The following is an 11,337-nucleotide window of genomic DNA, read 5'->3' as shown; positions in this document are numbered from 1 at the left end:
AGGGCAAGATGCCATAGAGCACAAGAGGTTGACGATACACCTGACTTGATAGTTTACCAGGTACATGTGTGATGATGACAGCACATCACGACCAGATAGTTGTGTAGGGACTTTACAACTCCCTGGTCCCAACAGAGGATGAAGCGGGGGTTAACTGGGGCATAACTCGATGCGGTTCACATAGTAGTCGGGGGACCGGGATCCTATACCAACCTGTCTCCGGTTGCAGGAACACGGGTTTCATGTGCCTCCAGCAGGTGGTACCCTGTCATCAGGATACTCCAGTACATGGACATGACTGTACATGACTGAATAAGATGTACATATTGTACATGATGCCTTAGAAAGCAAAATTGATGTATGGCACCGCCGTAAACTCAGATACATACTTGGAATCATCTTTCCCAATAACATTTCGAATAATGCTCTTTATGCTAAAACTGCTCAATGCCCAATAAGTGCAGTCTGTAGACGCCGGCGCTTATTATGGTTTGGACATGTCATTCGTGAAGGGAAGGACGCTAAGTCCTACAAAGCCCTTCACATGGCAATGAATATAACAGATTTAAAGAAGCCCAGAGGTCGCCCAGTGACCAGATGGGTAGACAACATTAGGAATGACCTTTTACTTCTCAATATGTCTCTTTTGGAAGCGGAGCAACTTGCCTCAGACAGAACGCACTGGCTCGACGTTGTCGACAGATGCATGACTCTCATTTGATTTGTCATATGAGCTATATGCGTGCTGTATTATTATTATTATTTTTATTATTGTACATGAACATGTAAAATAATACTAATCAGCAGACAGTTAGCTATTTTGACCTTGTTAGCCTAATGTTAGGTCTCCTCAGCAGAGCTCAGAGGTGGTGGGGGGGAGCGAGAGAGAGGGAGAGAGAGAGAGCAGGAGAGAGAGAGAGAGAGAGAGAGAGAGAGAGAGAGAGAGAGAGAGAAAGAGAGAGAGAGAGAGAGTGAGAGAGAGAGAGAGATAGCGAGAGAGAGAGAGATAGAGAGAGTTAGATAGATACATAGATAGAGATATATAGATAGATAGAGAGAGAGACAGGGGCAAAGAATCAATGTCAGAGTGCTCTAACTGCGATAAACACAGCGAGCTTTGCACGGGGGCATACTTATAACATTGACGCTAACAAGAAGGAGTGCTCAACCAAGCCAGGACGAGAGAACGTAGTAATTTTGATGTAAGAATCTCATTTTCTTTGAATCATCTGGAAGAGAGCTGTGAGAATGTGTAGTTAACCCCTAGTATGATACGATCATGCACGTATATGATTGTACAGGGCATATACGAGAGTTGTAACTGAGGTATTTTAGTATTTACCACTGTCTCTCGTTCATAATACTATTATTATTCATATGGCGCATGACCGGGGCCCTGCCAATTGGGCTCTGGGTGATATGAGCAATACATAACCTTGTCCCGCCCAATCCACATGAAAGGCGAAACTTTGAGAATCCGTCCCCCAATAGGGCTTGAAAGTGATGACGTCAAAAACGGCCTGGGAGTAGTAAATTGACATCAGATTTCTATTTTGGATCCACTAAGGTGTGACTTTGCTATTGCCTCAGTATGTGGGTGCATAGCAACCCACTCATGTCGTATGCAGGTGCAACTTTTACTTCGCCACCAGTTGTCACCCCGCCCCCACTAGCCAAATCAGTCAGTTTCACTGGCAACATCACCTTGCTGTGAGTGAGACCGCTTGAAATGTGCTTGGATCCATACAAAAACTGGATCCAGGTGGATCCAGTTTTCGAATTTTTCAAATTGTTGCTATGCCATTGCTATGGAGTGACGTAGCACTTTCAAGCCCTATACACACAAGGTGTACACCACACGGAATATATCAGAATGCAATCGACTCCACTTGAAGCGCACCAGCACGTAGCGAATTTCGTGATCATAGCGAATCAGAGTCCATGTCCCTGTTTAGACCCATACAAAAAAAGATCTTTTATAGACATTATAGTATATCGAATAATTTTCGTTGATAAGGAACCACCGTATCTCTTCTTTTAATTTTTTTTCCTCATAACGTGAACAGCATCCATACTGTGTAGATAGTACTCTTTTGACCATAGCAAAGTCAAATCCTGATATAACCAACACCATTGTACAGGAGAATTACTTCTCTATAGGCGAGGTTCTTTATAACCGAAATGCACTCACACCATACAAGCAACACAGCATGTACTTCGAAGTAGCTCATGACAGTATGATTTGTTTAATATTAGCGAGGTTTTGCATTCCGAAATTCGGCAAAAAGATTCGGCACGCGGGAGCGAGGTCGAAAATGCACACGAAGATTCGGCGTGTTTGTTCGGAAAAAGCTCACTTTGTCGAAAATATTTTTCGGATGCATTTTCTTGTAGAAGAGCGCTAGCGCATGATTTATTCAAAGAGGTTTCTTATCTCGGCATCGCTTGGCAGGCGTCTTTGGCGACATAGCATCGTCAGCTACCTCTGATTGCTCCTCTCCACTGCCTGTCTACTCTCTTTCGCCTGGAGTGTCCTCACCGTCATCTGTGTGGCTGAAAAGACTATGTCGACACGCATAAAATTTGACTTGGCCATGGAGTTGGTTTTTCTGAGGCGACTGAGGAGGCAGGTTTGGCCCTCGACTCTTTGGGCGATCAAAGTTCGTAGGAATCAGCAAGAAAAGGAGCACGGGACAGGACGTTGCTGATGCTGGGGGTCACGAAATGAAAACACATCATTTTCGACTTGCAAAACAAACGTTGGTGCGAAAATTCGGCATTTTGATGTTCGACAAATGACCGAAGAACGCTGTACCGAAATTCGGAATGCAAAACCTCACTATTTTCGACTTGCAAAACAAACGTTGGAGCGAAAATTCGGCATTTTGATGTTCGACAAATGACCGAAGAACGCCGAACCGAAATTCGGAATGCAAAACCTCACTATTATTTATTTTTGAGAGCTGCTCCTGTGCTGCCTCCTTCGAGATCCAGAGTCCACCTACAGCCGTGATCTTCGTCAAAGTCTCCTTTTCCTTTTGATGTTGTTCTCTCTTGCGTGTGCTACCTGATCCTTCTCCTTCACTTGCTCCATACAGCAGTCATGAATTGCCTGCTGGCGAGCCTCGAAATTCGAACAGAATTTTGGTGCAGCGTGCCTGGATGCGTCGATCAAAGTGTCCCTCTCATCGGAGGATTTCTCCTGTAGCCACTGTGCCGTTTGATTGTTCGTAAACATCAGTAGCCGTTCAAGCACAACAGGGTCAAACATTGGCTTTCAGCACGCTTTGAAACTGGCTCAGGTAGGACGACGACGCATCTTTCTCCTCCGCCTCAAGCCCTTCTCCTCACTATCTACGTCCATATTTCCTCCTTGCGCAGCTATGCGCAAACCCTGGTGAACAAGAACTCAACTGTTTCTGAATGGAAACACGACGCTGAGCCTGAAGACGATAGGCAAGGTTTCCAACGCGTACTAACAACATTTCCTTGTGAAAAAACTCTTTGCTAGAAGTGTACATGACCTGCAAGTCGTAAAAATGTACGCACTATGACGTATGTAGGCTCTACTGAAAGCTGAACGTCAGAGCAGCACGATGCACTGAACTACAGTACATGCCCGTACAACGAAGCATGGTGCGTACCTGTACAGTTTTGCGCATGCACTTGGATGATACCACGCAAGTATGCACTCAGACCTCAGCAAAATTTGACAGGTCTTGTCACGTGACTGAAGTGCCGCCGCCGCCACTGAGTCTTCATCTTGTGGGACGGCATGTTAAAGGGGAAGTTAAGGCAAAAATTAAAATTTCACCAGTTGTAGTCTTCGGGGTGCTGAGTCGAATGGTCTTGGTCCGAGAAAGCTGAGACGCTCCCTTCCTACTTGAATCCCAATCGAACTCGCGCACTTCCACCGAAACTGGGTGACTGCGCCATACGAGATGGGGATTTGTATGCAAAATGTCACTAAAAGCGCCATTTCGTTCTTATAAAAGCACGGATGACCGCGATTGGCCCATATGTTGTAGTCCTTTGGACGCTGAGTCGACTGGTTTTGGTCCGAAAAGGCTGCGATGCAGCGTTCCTCCTTTATTCCCAATCGAACATGGTTGAAGAAGCGGTCACGTGCTCCTGGGTGCCAAAATCACCTGGTCACCACGCCAGCAGGCGACAACTTTCACACCAAGGTTCAACTCGAGTGACAGGACTGCACCCAAAAAAGGTCAAAACAGGCTGTAAGTTGTACCCTGCAGGCACGGTGACCAGGTGACTGGTGTACGCAGGAGCACGTGACCGCTTGTTCAACCATGTTCGATTGGGAATTAGGGGCGAACGCTGCATCGCAGCCTTTTCGGACCAAAACCAGTCGACTCAGCGTCCAAAAGACTACAACATATGGGCCAATCGCGGTCATCCGTGCTTTTATAAGAACGAAATGGCGCTTTTAGTGACATTTTGCATACAAATCCCCATCTCGTAGGGCGCAGTCACCCAGTTTCGGTGGAAGTGCGCGAGTTCGATTGGGATTCAAGTAGGAAGGGAGCGTCTCAGCTTCCTCGGACCACGACCATTCGACTCAGCACCCCGAAGACTACATTGCCCGTCCTCCAGTGCAATGTCTCACATTATTATTAAACAAATCATACTGTCATGAGCTACATGTGCATTGTGGGGATGCCACTGACGGACCACTGCCCTGTCATATGCTCCGCATCCTGGTCAGCACTGTCTGCAATCTATCGCTCAGTATCAGGAGCAACCAAGGGTCAGACTAGGGAGAACACCACAGAGAAACGAACAATCAATTTCAACAAGTTGCGCACAATACTCAGTACTATGCACTTGGAAGAGTGTATACTTGGGGAGGACGTGCACATTGACTACAGATGCATGGCACTGTGCTCATCGTTAGATCAAGCCATCGCACGGTCCACCCTCGTGACTAACAAAACCTTCCGTGTGAATACACAGCCTTGGTTCACTTCCTCGCATAGAAAAAACCGTCAACGAGTCTCACGCCTGTACAAACTTCACCGCCGAGACCTACACAATCCGACGCTTAAAGCAGCATACATTCTCTGCAGAAACGAGTACCGCAACACCATACGGAAAGCTCGAGACTCGTATTTGTCTACACTGGGGACATCGAGGCTAAGCAAAGGCAGAGCAGGCGGCTACTCGTGGTGGAAAAGAGCAAAGAAGATATGCAACATTGGCAGTAAGCCGCGTGGAATACAACTTCTCGCGGATGATGACGGCACCCACACATCTAGCAAAGCCAAAGCTGAAATCCTTTGTGAATTCTTCAGGAAGCAATGCACCGCAGATTCCCCAAATCAGCAACCAAGTCGTTGTCCATCATCCAGCACCATTGATGACCAAGAGCCATTTTCGTTCACAAAAATCAAATCCACAGATGTCTATGAAGCTGCAAGAACATTGTCTGTGCACAAATCATCTGCTGACAGTTACCTATCAAATGCCGTCCTCAGCCGCTGTGCAGACATCCTGTGTGTACCTCTGGCTAAACTATTCAACTACAGTCTTGAGCAAGGCGAGTTCCCTTCCGCTTGGAAGATGGCCACGATTATCCCAGTGTACAAGGAGAAAGGTTGCCCAACTCACCCTACGAACTACCGCCCAATATCCCTCCTCCCCTGTATAGCAAAACTCTTTGAAAAAATTGTAGCGAAACAACTCCAGGCTTACCTAACAATAAAACAGAAGATATGCAGTCAACAATACGCGTACGTGAAGGAGAAGTCTGCGACAGACCAGCTTATTATACTTACCCAGCAAATGGCCGACTACATTGATGAGCGTCTGAACTTCGACCTGGTCTCCCTAGATTTCTGCAAGGCATTTGACAGAGTAAGCCACTCAACTCTCCTCCGTCAAGTCAGCAACTTCTCGGACCATAAAGTCACTGCCTGGACTAAGAGTTATTTGCAGGATCGAAGCATAGCCGTGAAGATTGAGTCATGCATGTCAGTGCCCAAAGTCACCAACTGTGGTGTTCCCCAGGGATCGCATCTGTCTCCTCTACTGTTCGTGATCTACATTAATGACCTACCAGAAGCCATACATCATTCGCACACCTTCTTGTTTGCGGATGATGTCACTCTACTTTTGCCATACAAAGGCTCTCTGTCAAGTCCTGGTATCCAAGCGGACATTCATGCATGTCAAAACTGGGCCAGGGAAAGAGGCGGAGAGTTTTCGCCCTCAAAAACTTCTATTTTAAGCTTCCGTTATAAGCCAGCGGCAGCATCGTCACCAGCACCAACATCTGCCACCTACACTATGGAGGGTCTACCTCTTCCCAGTATTGACATCCTCAAACATCTGGGAGTTCGCTTCAGTGCAGACCTAAACTTCCGTCAACACTACCTTGACATCAGTCGCAAATTCAAGCAGAGAGTAAGCCTACTTTGTCACATGGCACATCGTCTTACACCGCAGGCCATGATGCTCCTCTACAAGTGCTATGTTAGACCTGTGATTGAGTATAGCGTCGTAGTGTGGTCCTTTCGTCTTCGTTCAAGCGACTTGACTGAGCTGGATAGAGTCCAGGCCAGGTTTGCAAGATCCTACCTTAGGAAACGCAAAATCCAAATCGACTTTAATACACCCAAGCAGGATCTTAATAAAAAAGCTAACATTGAATCCCTTCTTTACCGCAGGCAGTTTTTAAGCTTGGTTACCATGCACAAATTTATTTTCAAGTATCGACGTTGCCTAGCTTCATTCCATTTCAATATCACGCAGAGTGCGAGACGCCCTAACAAAATTATTCTCCCTAAAGCAAAGACCACATTAAAATCGTTGTTTCTCTTCCAAACCTCCCTCTTATGGAACTGCCTCCCACCAAGACTAACTGCAGAACCATCCATTATTGTTTTCAAGAATGAGCTTCGCAAACTCACTTGCAAACATAGTGCTTTGCTCTCCGGTATGCCTACGCCATGTACATAACCCCCCCCCCCCCGTGTGCTCCCCAACGCATTCACGCTGCACAACTTTTCACTACTTTCACTTTAGCTCATACGTGTACATGTACATCCTTCAAAGCGGTGAACCCCTTGATAGGCGACAAGCCTCTGGGTCATCCTAATAAAGATATTATTATATTATGCTGGGTGTCCCGACATATCACCGAACGACAATTCACCGAGCGACAGTTCACCGACTGACAGCTCACCGAAAGACAGCTCACCGAATACCCAGTTCACAGAATGCCCATTTCACCGAATGCACAACTCACAGAATGACAGTTCACCGAGCGGCCAATTCGCCGAACAGACATTTCACCGAAAGAAAGAAAAAATAAAGAAGGACGGAGAGAATTTTGAATTTTTAAATATATTTCAAGGAATACCCAGAGGCCATTAAGCCTATCGAGGCGGTCTCCATTTGTGTACAGAGGTGAGCAGATCAATGAAGAACAATAGACAAGCAGCGAAAATGTTGCAATCACTCCACAACCAACGTTGAAGAATTTTTAATTTTTAAATGTACTGATATTTTACACCCAAAACGTGGTAAATTGAACCCTTACTGTTGATGTTTCAACCAGCTAACACAGTGTTTTACTCTTTGAGTTTTTTTCCGGCCTGGAAAGCCTGTCAGTGAGGCGCAAGAACTTGTAAATCATGTCCTGAGGGCCAGCATAGTGGCAGGAGTGTGTGGTCAAAATTTCACTCAAATCCACTGAGAAACACCAAAGTTACGGTCAATTGAATGCCATATGAAATTTTTGGGTGATGTGCCCCCCCCCCGTGGCCATGTAGTAATTTTTGCACGCAAACCTGACACATGCACTGGTTCTGCGACGTCTGACTGTACATGTACATGTACTGCATTTGCCACATAACGTGCAACCAGCGCCAGTACGTCAGTGCCAGCATTTCAGCCCTGCGAAACTGAGCGCCAGTGACGTTAGCCCGACTACGAACCAGTCATTACAATTTTTACAGTAGAATTTCGGTGAGCTGTCTTGTCGGTGATATAGCCATTCGGTGAAATGTCTTTCTGTGAAGTGTCTTTCGGTGAATTGTCCAGTCGGTGGATTGTCAATTCGATGATTTGTCTTTCGGTGAAGTGTCTTTCGGTGAAGTGTCTTTCGGTGAATTGTCATTCGGTGAATGGTCGGTAAACCCTGTGTTCATACTGGCCAACCCTCCCGTTTTTCCCGGGAAAATCCCGGAAAATCAACACTCCTCCCGGGGTCCCGGGGATTTCAAGCAAACTCCCGGAAAACCAAAGTTTTGTCTGATACAGGATTTTCCTGAAAACTCCATGGTTTCTCCCCGAATGTCCCGGTTTTTTGAACTTTTTTCAAAGGTATGTACGGTGCTCATTCGCACTTCGAACTGTGCACAGCACTTTGAAGACCTGACCGTGCAAGATCTGCACTGACAAAGTGACAGGCGGGCGCCGACTGATCAAACTGCACTAATACAGGCGCAACAGGGTCGATCTGTGCTGTACGCACAGCTGCAGAGTCGAACGTTTTTTTGGCGGGAAAAGCTCTTTTTCACTTGTTTTTGTGCCATCCAGGGATTTTGAGAGAAATCCAGGGATTCTGCATGTCTTGTCAAGGGATTGAGATTGTGGTGGTTGGTCAGTATGTGTGTTGCTTGTATGGTGTGAGTGCATTTCGGTTATAAAGAACCTGGCCTATAGAGAAGTAATTCTCCTCTACAATGGTGTTGGTTATATCAGGATTTGACTTTGCTATGGTCAAAACAGTACTATCTATACAGTATGGATGCTGTTCACGTTATGAGGTCACCGCTATACACAGGATACTGCATTAATGGCAGAAAACATTACAAACACTGGTACCTTGCAGGTTATTTTCAACAGTATCAACACACATACACACACACACACACACACACACACACACACACACACACACAAACACCTTTGACCTTTCGACGCCCATCGCCATGGCAACTTGTGCGGGGATTGCACCATTCAACAGCTTGCAAGGCTAAAGAATTGACCGCAATTATTCAGACTTAGTAATGATCCACACCACACAGGTTTGAAGTGAGTTTTGTAGACACACACACACACAAACACACACACACACACGCACACACACGCACACACACACACACACACACACATGCACACATGCACATATACGCACGCGGACGGGCGTGCATGCGCGCGCACGCACGCCTTCGTGCACACGCACGCACGCACACATGCGCAGGCACACACGCGCACACACACACACACACACAAGCACCATGTGCCATGTGCACCAACCACGTGAGTAGACAGAATCAGTACAAGAAAAACGTGATCTTGATGTAAACAATTCAAACTAACTGTTGCATAGATATCCTAATCATAATATGATTGATCTGCGAGAAAACAATCCAACAAGTATAATATTATTAAAAAATTCAGAACTATTACAGCCTACATATAATGTATAATGAACTCAGATGGAGAGCCAAGGATTAAAATGAAGAAGGAAGGACCAATGCAAAAATATATCCACCACTGGACAGATTTGTATTCTAGCAATTGCAAACGTTCTTTTCTGAGATAACCGGGTGAATAAACACCGGGAACCAGAAGCTACCTAAGAATAACTGGAGTGGAATAACTGTTGCAGCATCTACCTAATCCATTAAAGAAATCGAAGAACTGTGGAATAAAATACGTGAGATGTGTTCAGTTTATGTGAGAGTGCTGTAAGATAGAACACGTCACCGAGCAAGGCGGCGGATGAGTGGAGGAAAACAAAATTCTCAATGAGAAGTGTAGAAAAGACAACTGAAAATTGCTGAGGATGTACAACTAAGGGGTTGTGTTTATGTGTGTGTCTGTGTGTGTGTGTGTGTGTGTGTGTGTGTGTGTGTGTGTGTGTGTGTGTCTGTGTGTGTGTGTGTGTGTGTGTGTGTGTGTGTGTGTGTGCGTGTGTGTTGGGGAGGGGGGGGGGGTAGAGGAGTAGGATGGGATACAAGATCAGTTTGTGAACGCTATGGTAATTTATGTCATGATGCATACAAAAGTGTGAGCAGGTGACTGATGACAGGTGTCTAACAAGAAACCTTCAAAACAAGAAAATCTTGTGATTACCGCCAGATGAAACAGCTACTAAACCCTCACTTGTCACGCAGACACTCCTCGGGTTGTCCAGCTCTCCTTTTCCAAACTCAGCCAGTGGTGTGTAAGTATCTGTGGCATATACCTGCACAGAACATGGACAACACTGGTGAGCGTACAGGAATAACACGTATTATAGATGGTTGATGCATGGTGATGCATGGATGATGCATGGATGATGTATGAATGATGTATGAATGATGTATGGGTGATCCATTAATGATGCATGGCGGGTGCATGAATGATGCTCAATGTATGGTTGATGGTATCATGGAAAGTATGGGTGAGCGTGGACATACAATGAACATGGACATGGATGTTTATTATTTTAAGCCACACTGGAGTATAAGCCACACTGGAGTATAAACCACACTGGAGTATAAGCCATACTGGAGTATAAGCCACACTGGAGTATAAGCCACACTGGAGTATAAGCCCGGTGACACTACAGTATAAGCCGCACTGGAAAAAAAGCCCCATCTGAACGATTTGAATTGTTTGGCACCAAATCGAAACATCTTTCTCATTTACTACTGTTGATTTGATCATCGTAGTATAAGGCACACCGGATTCTCTTTGGATGTATTACTGCTGTCTAAAATGCGGCTTATACATGTCGCGAAAATACTTGGACCTATTTTTTTTATTCCTCTCGATATATCACCAGGCAAAGAGAACAAGAGTTGAACTACCATTCGGATTGGCAAGAAGAAGAAGAACCCAAAAAAACCATTTGTCCAAACCGTTCCTCGTCCAATATCACTGAAAAGCCCGCGAAGAACCAAACTCACGTGGCAATATTTGCCACGTTCAAGAAATCGGATCAAATACGTGTTACAAGTGAAACCGCAGTGATTCACCGGCACAAATACATGGTGGACACAGTACAGAAAAACAATATTCGTGACTCAGACTGATATCATTACAATACTCCAGAAAATAAGGTATATGCAATAGGTGTGTAAACCACTTTGCTACTTCTGAAGTATGTTTACATTCATTGAAAGATGAATATGCATCAAACCAGCACCATGGAGACAATTTCGGTCAGGGATTCAGTAACGTTACATCAAACAACGTCCTCTTACACCGGTGTAAACTGAATCCACCACAACATGGCACGTATATTTCAAGTACAGTAAAACCTGTCAAGGCAGCCACTCGGATAACGCGACCACCTGTCCTAGAAGACCACTGCAACCAGGA

The sequence above is a fragment of the Sycon ciliatum genome, chromosome 5, assembly GCF_964019385.1.
Source record: "Sycon ciliatum chromosome 5, ocSycCili1.1, whole genome shotgun sequence".
Taxonomy (NCBI): domain Eukaryota; kingdom Metazoa; phylum Porifera; class Calcarea; order Leucosolenida; family Sycettidae; genus Sycon; species Sycon ciliatum.
The sequence above is the reverse complement of the archived record's forward strand: the minus strand, read 5'-3'. Positions refer to the sequence as shown.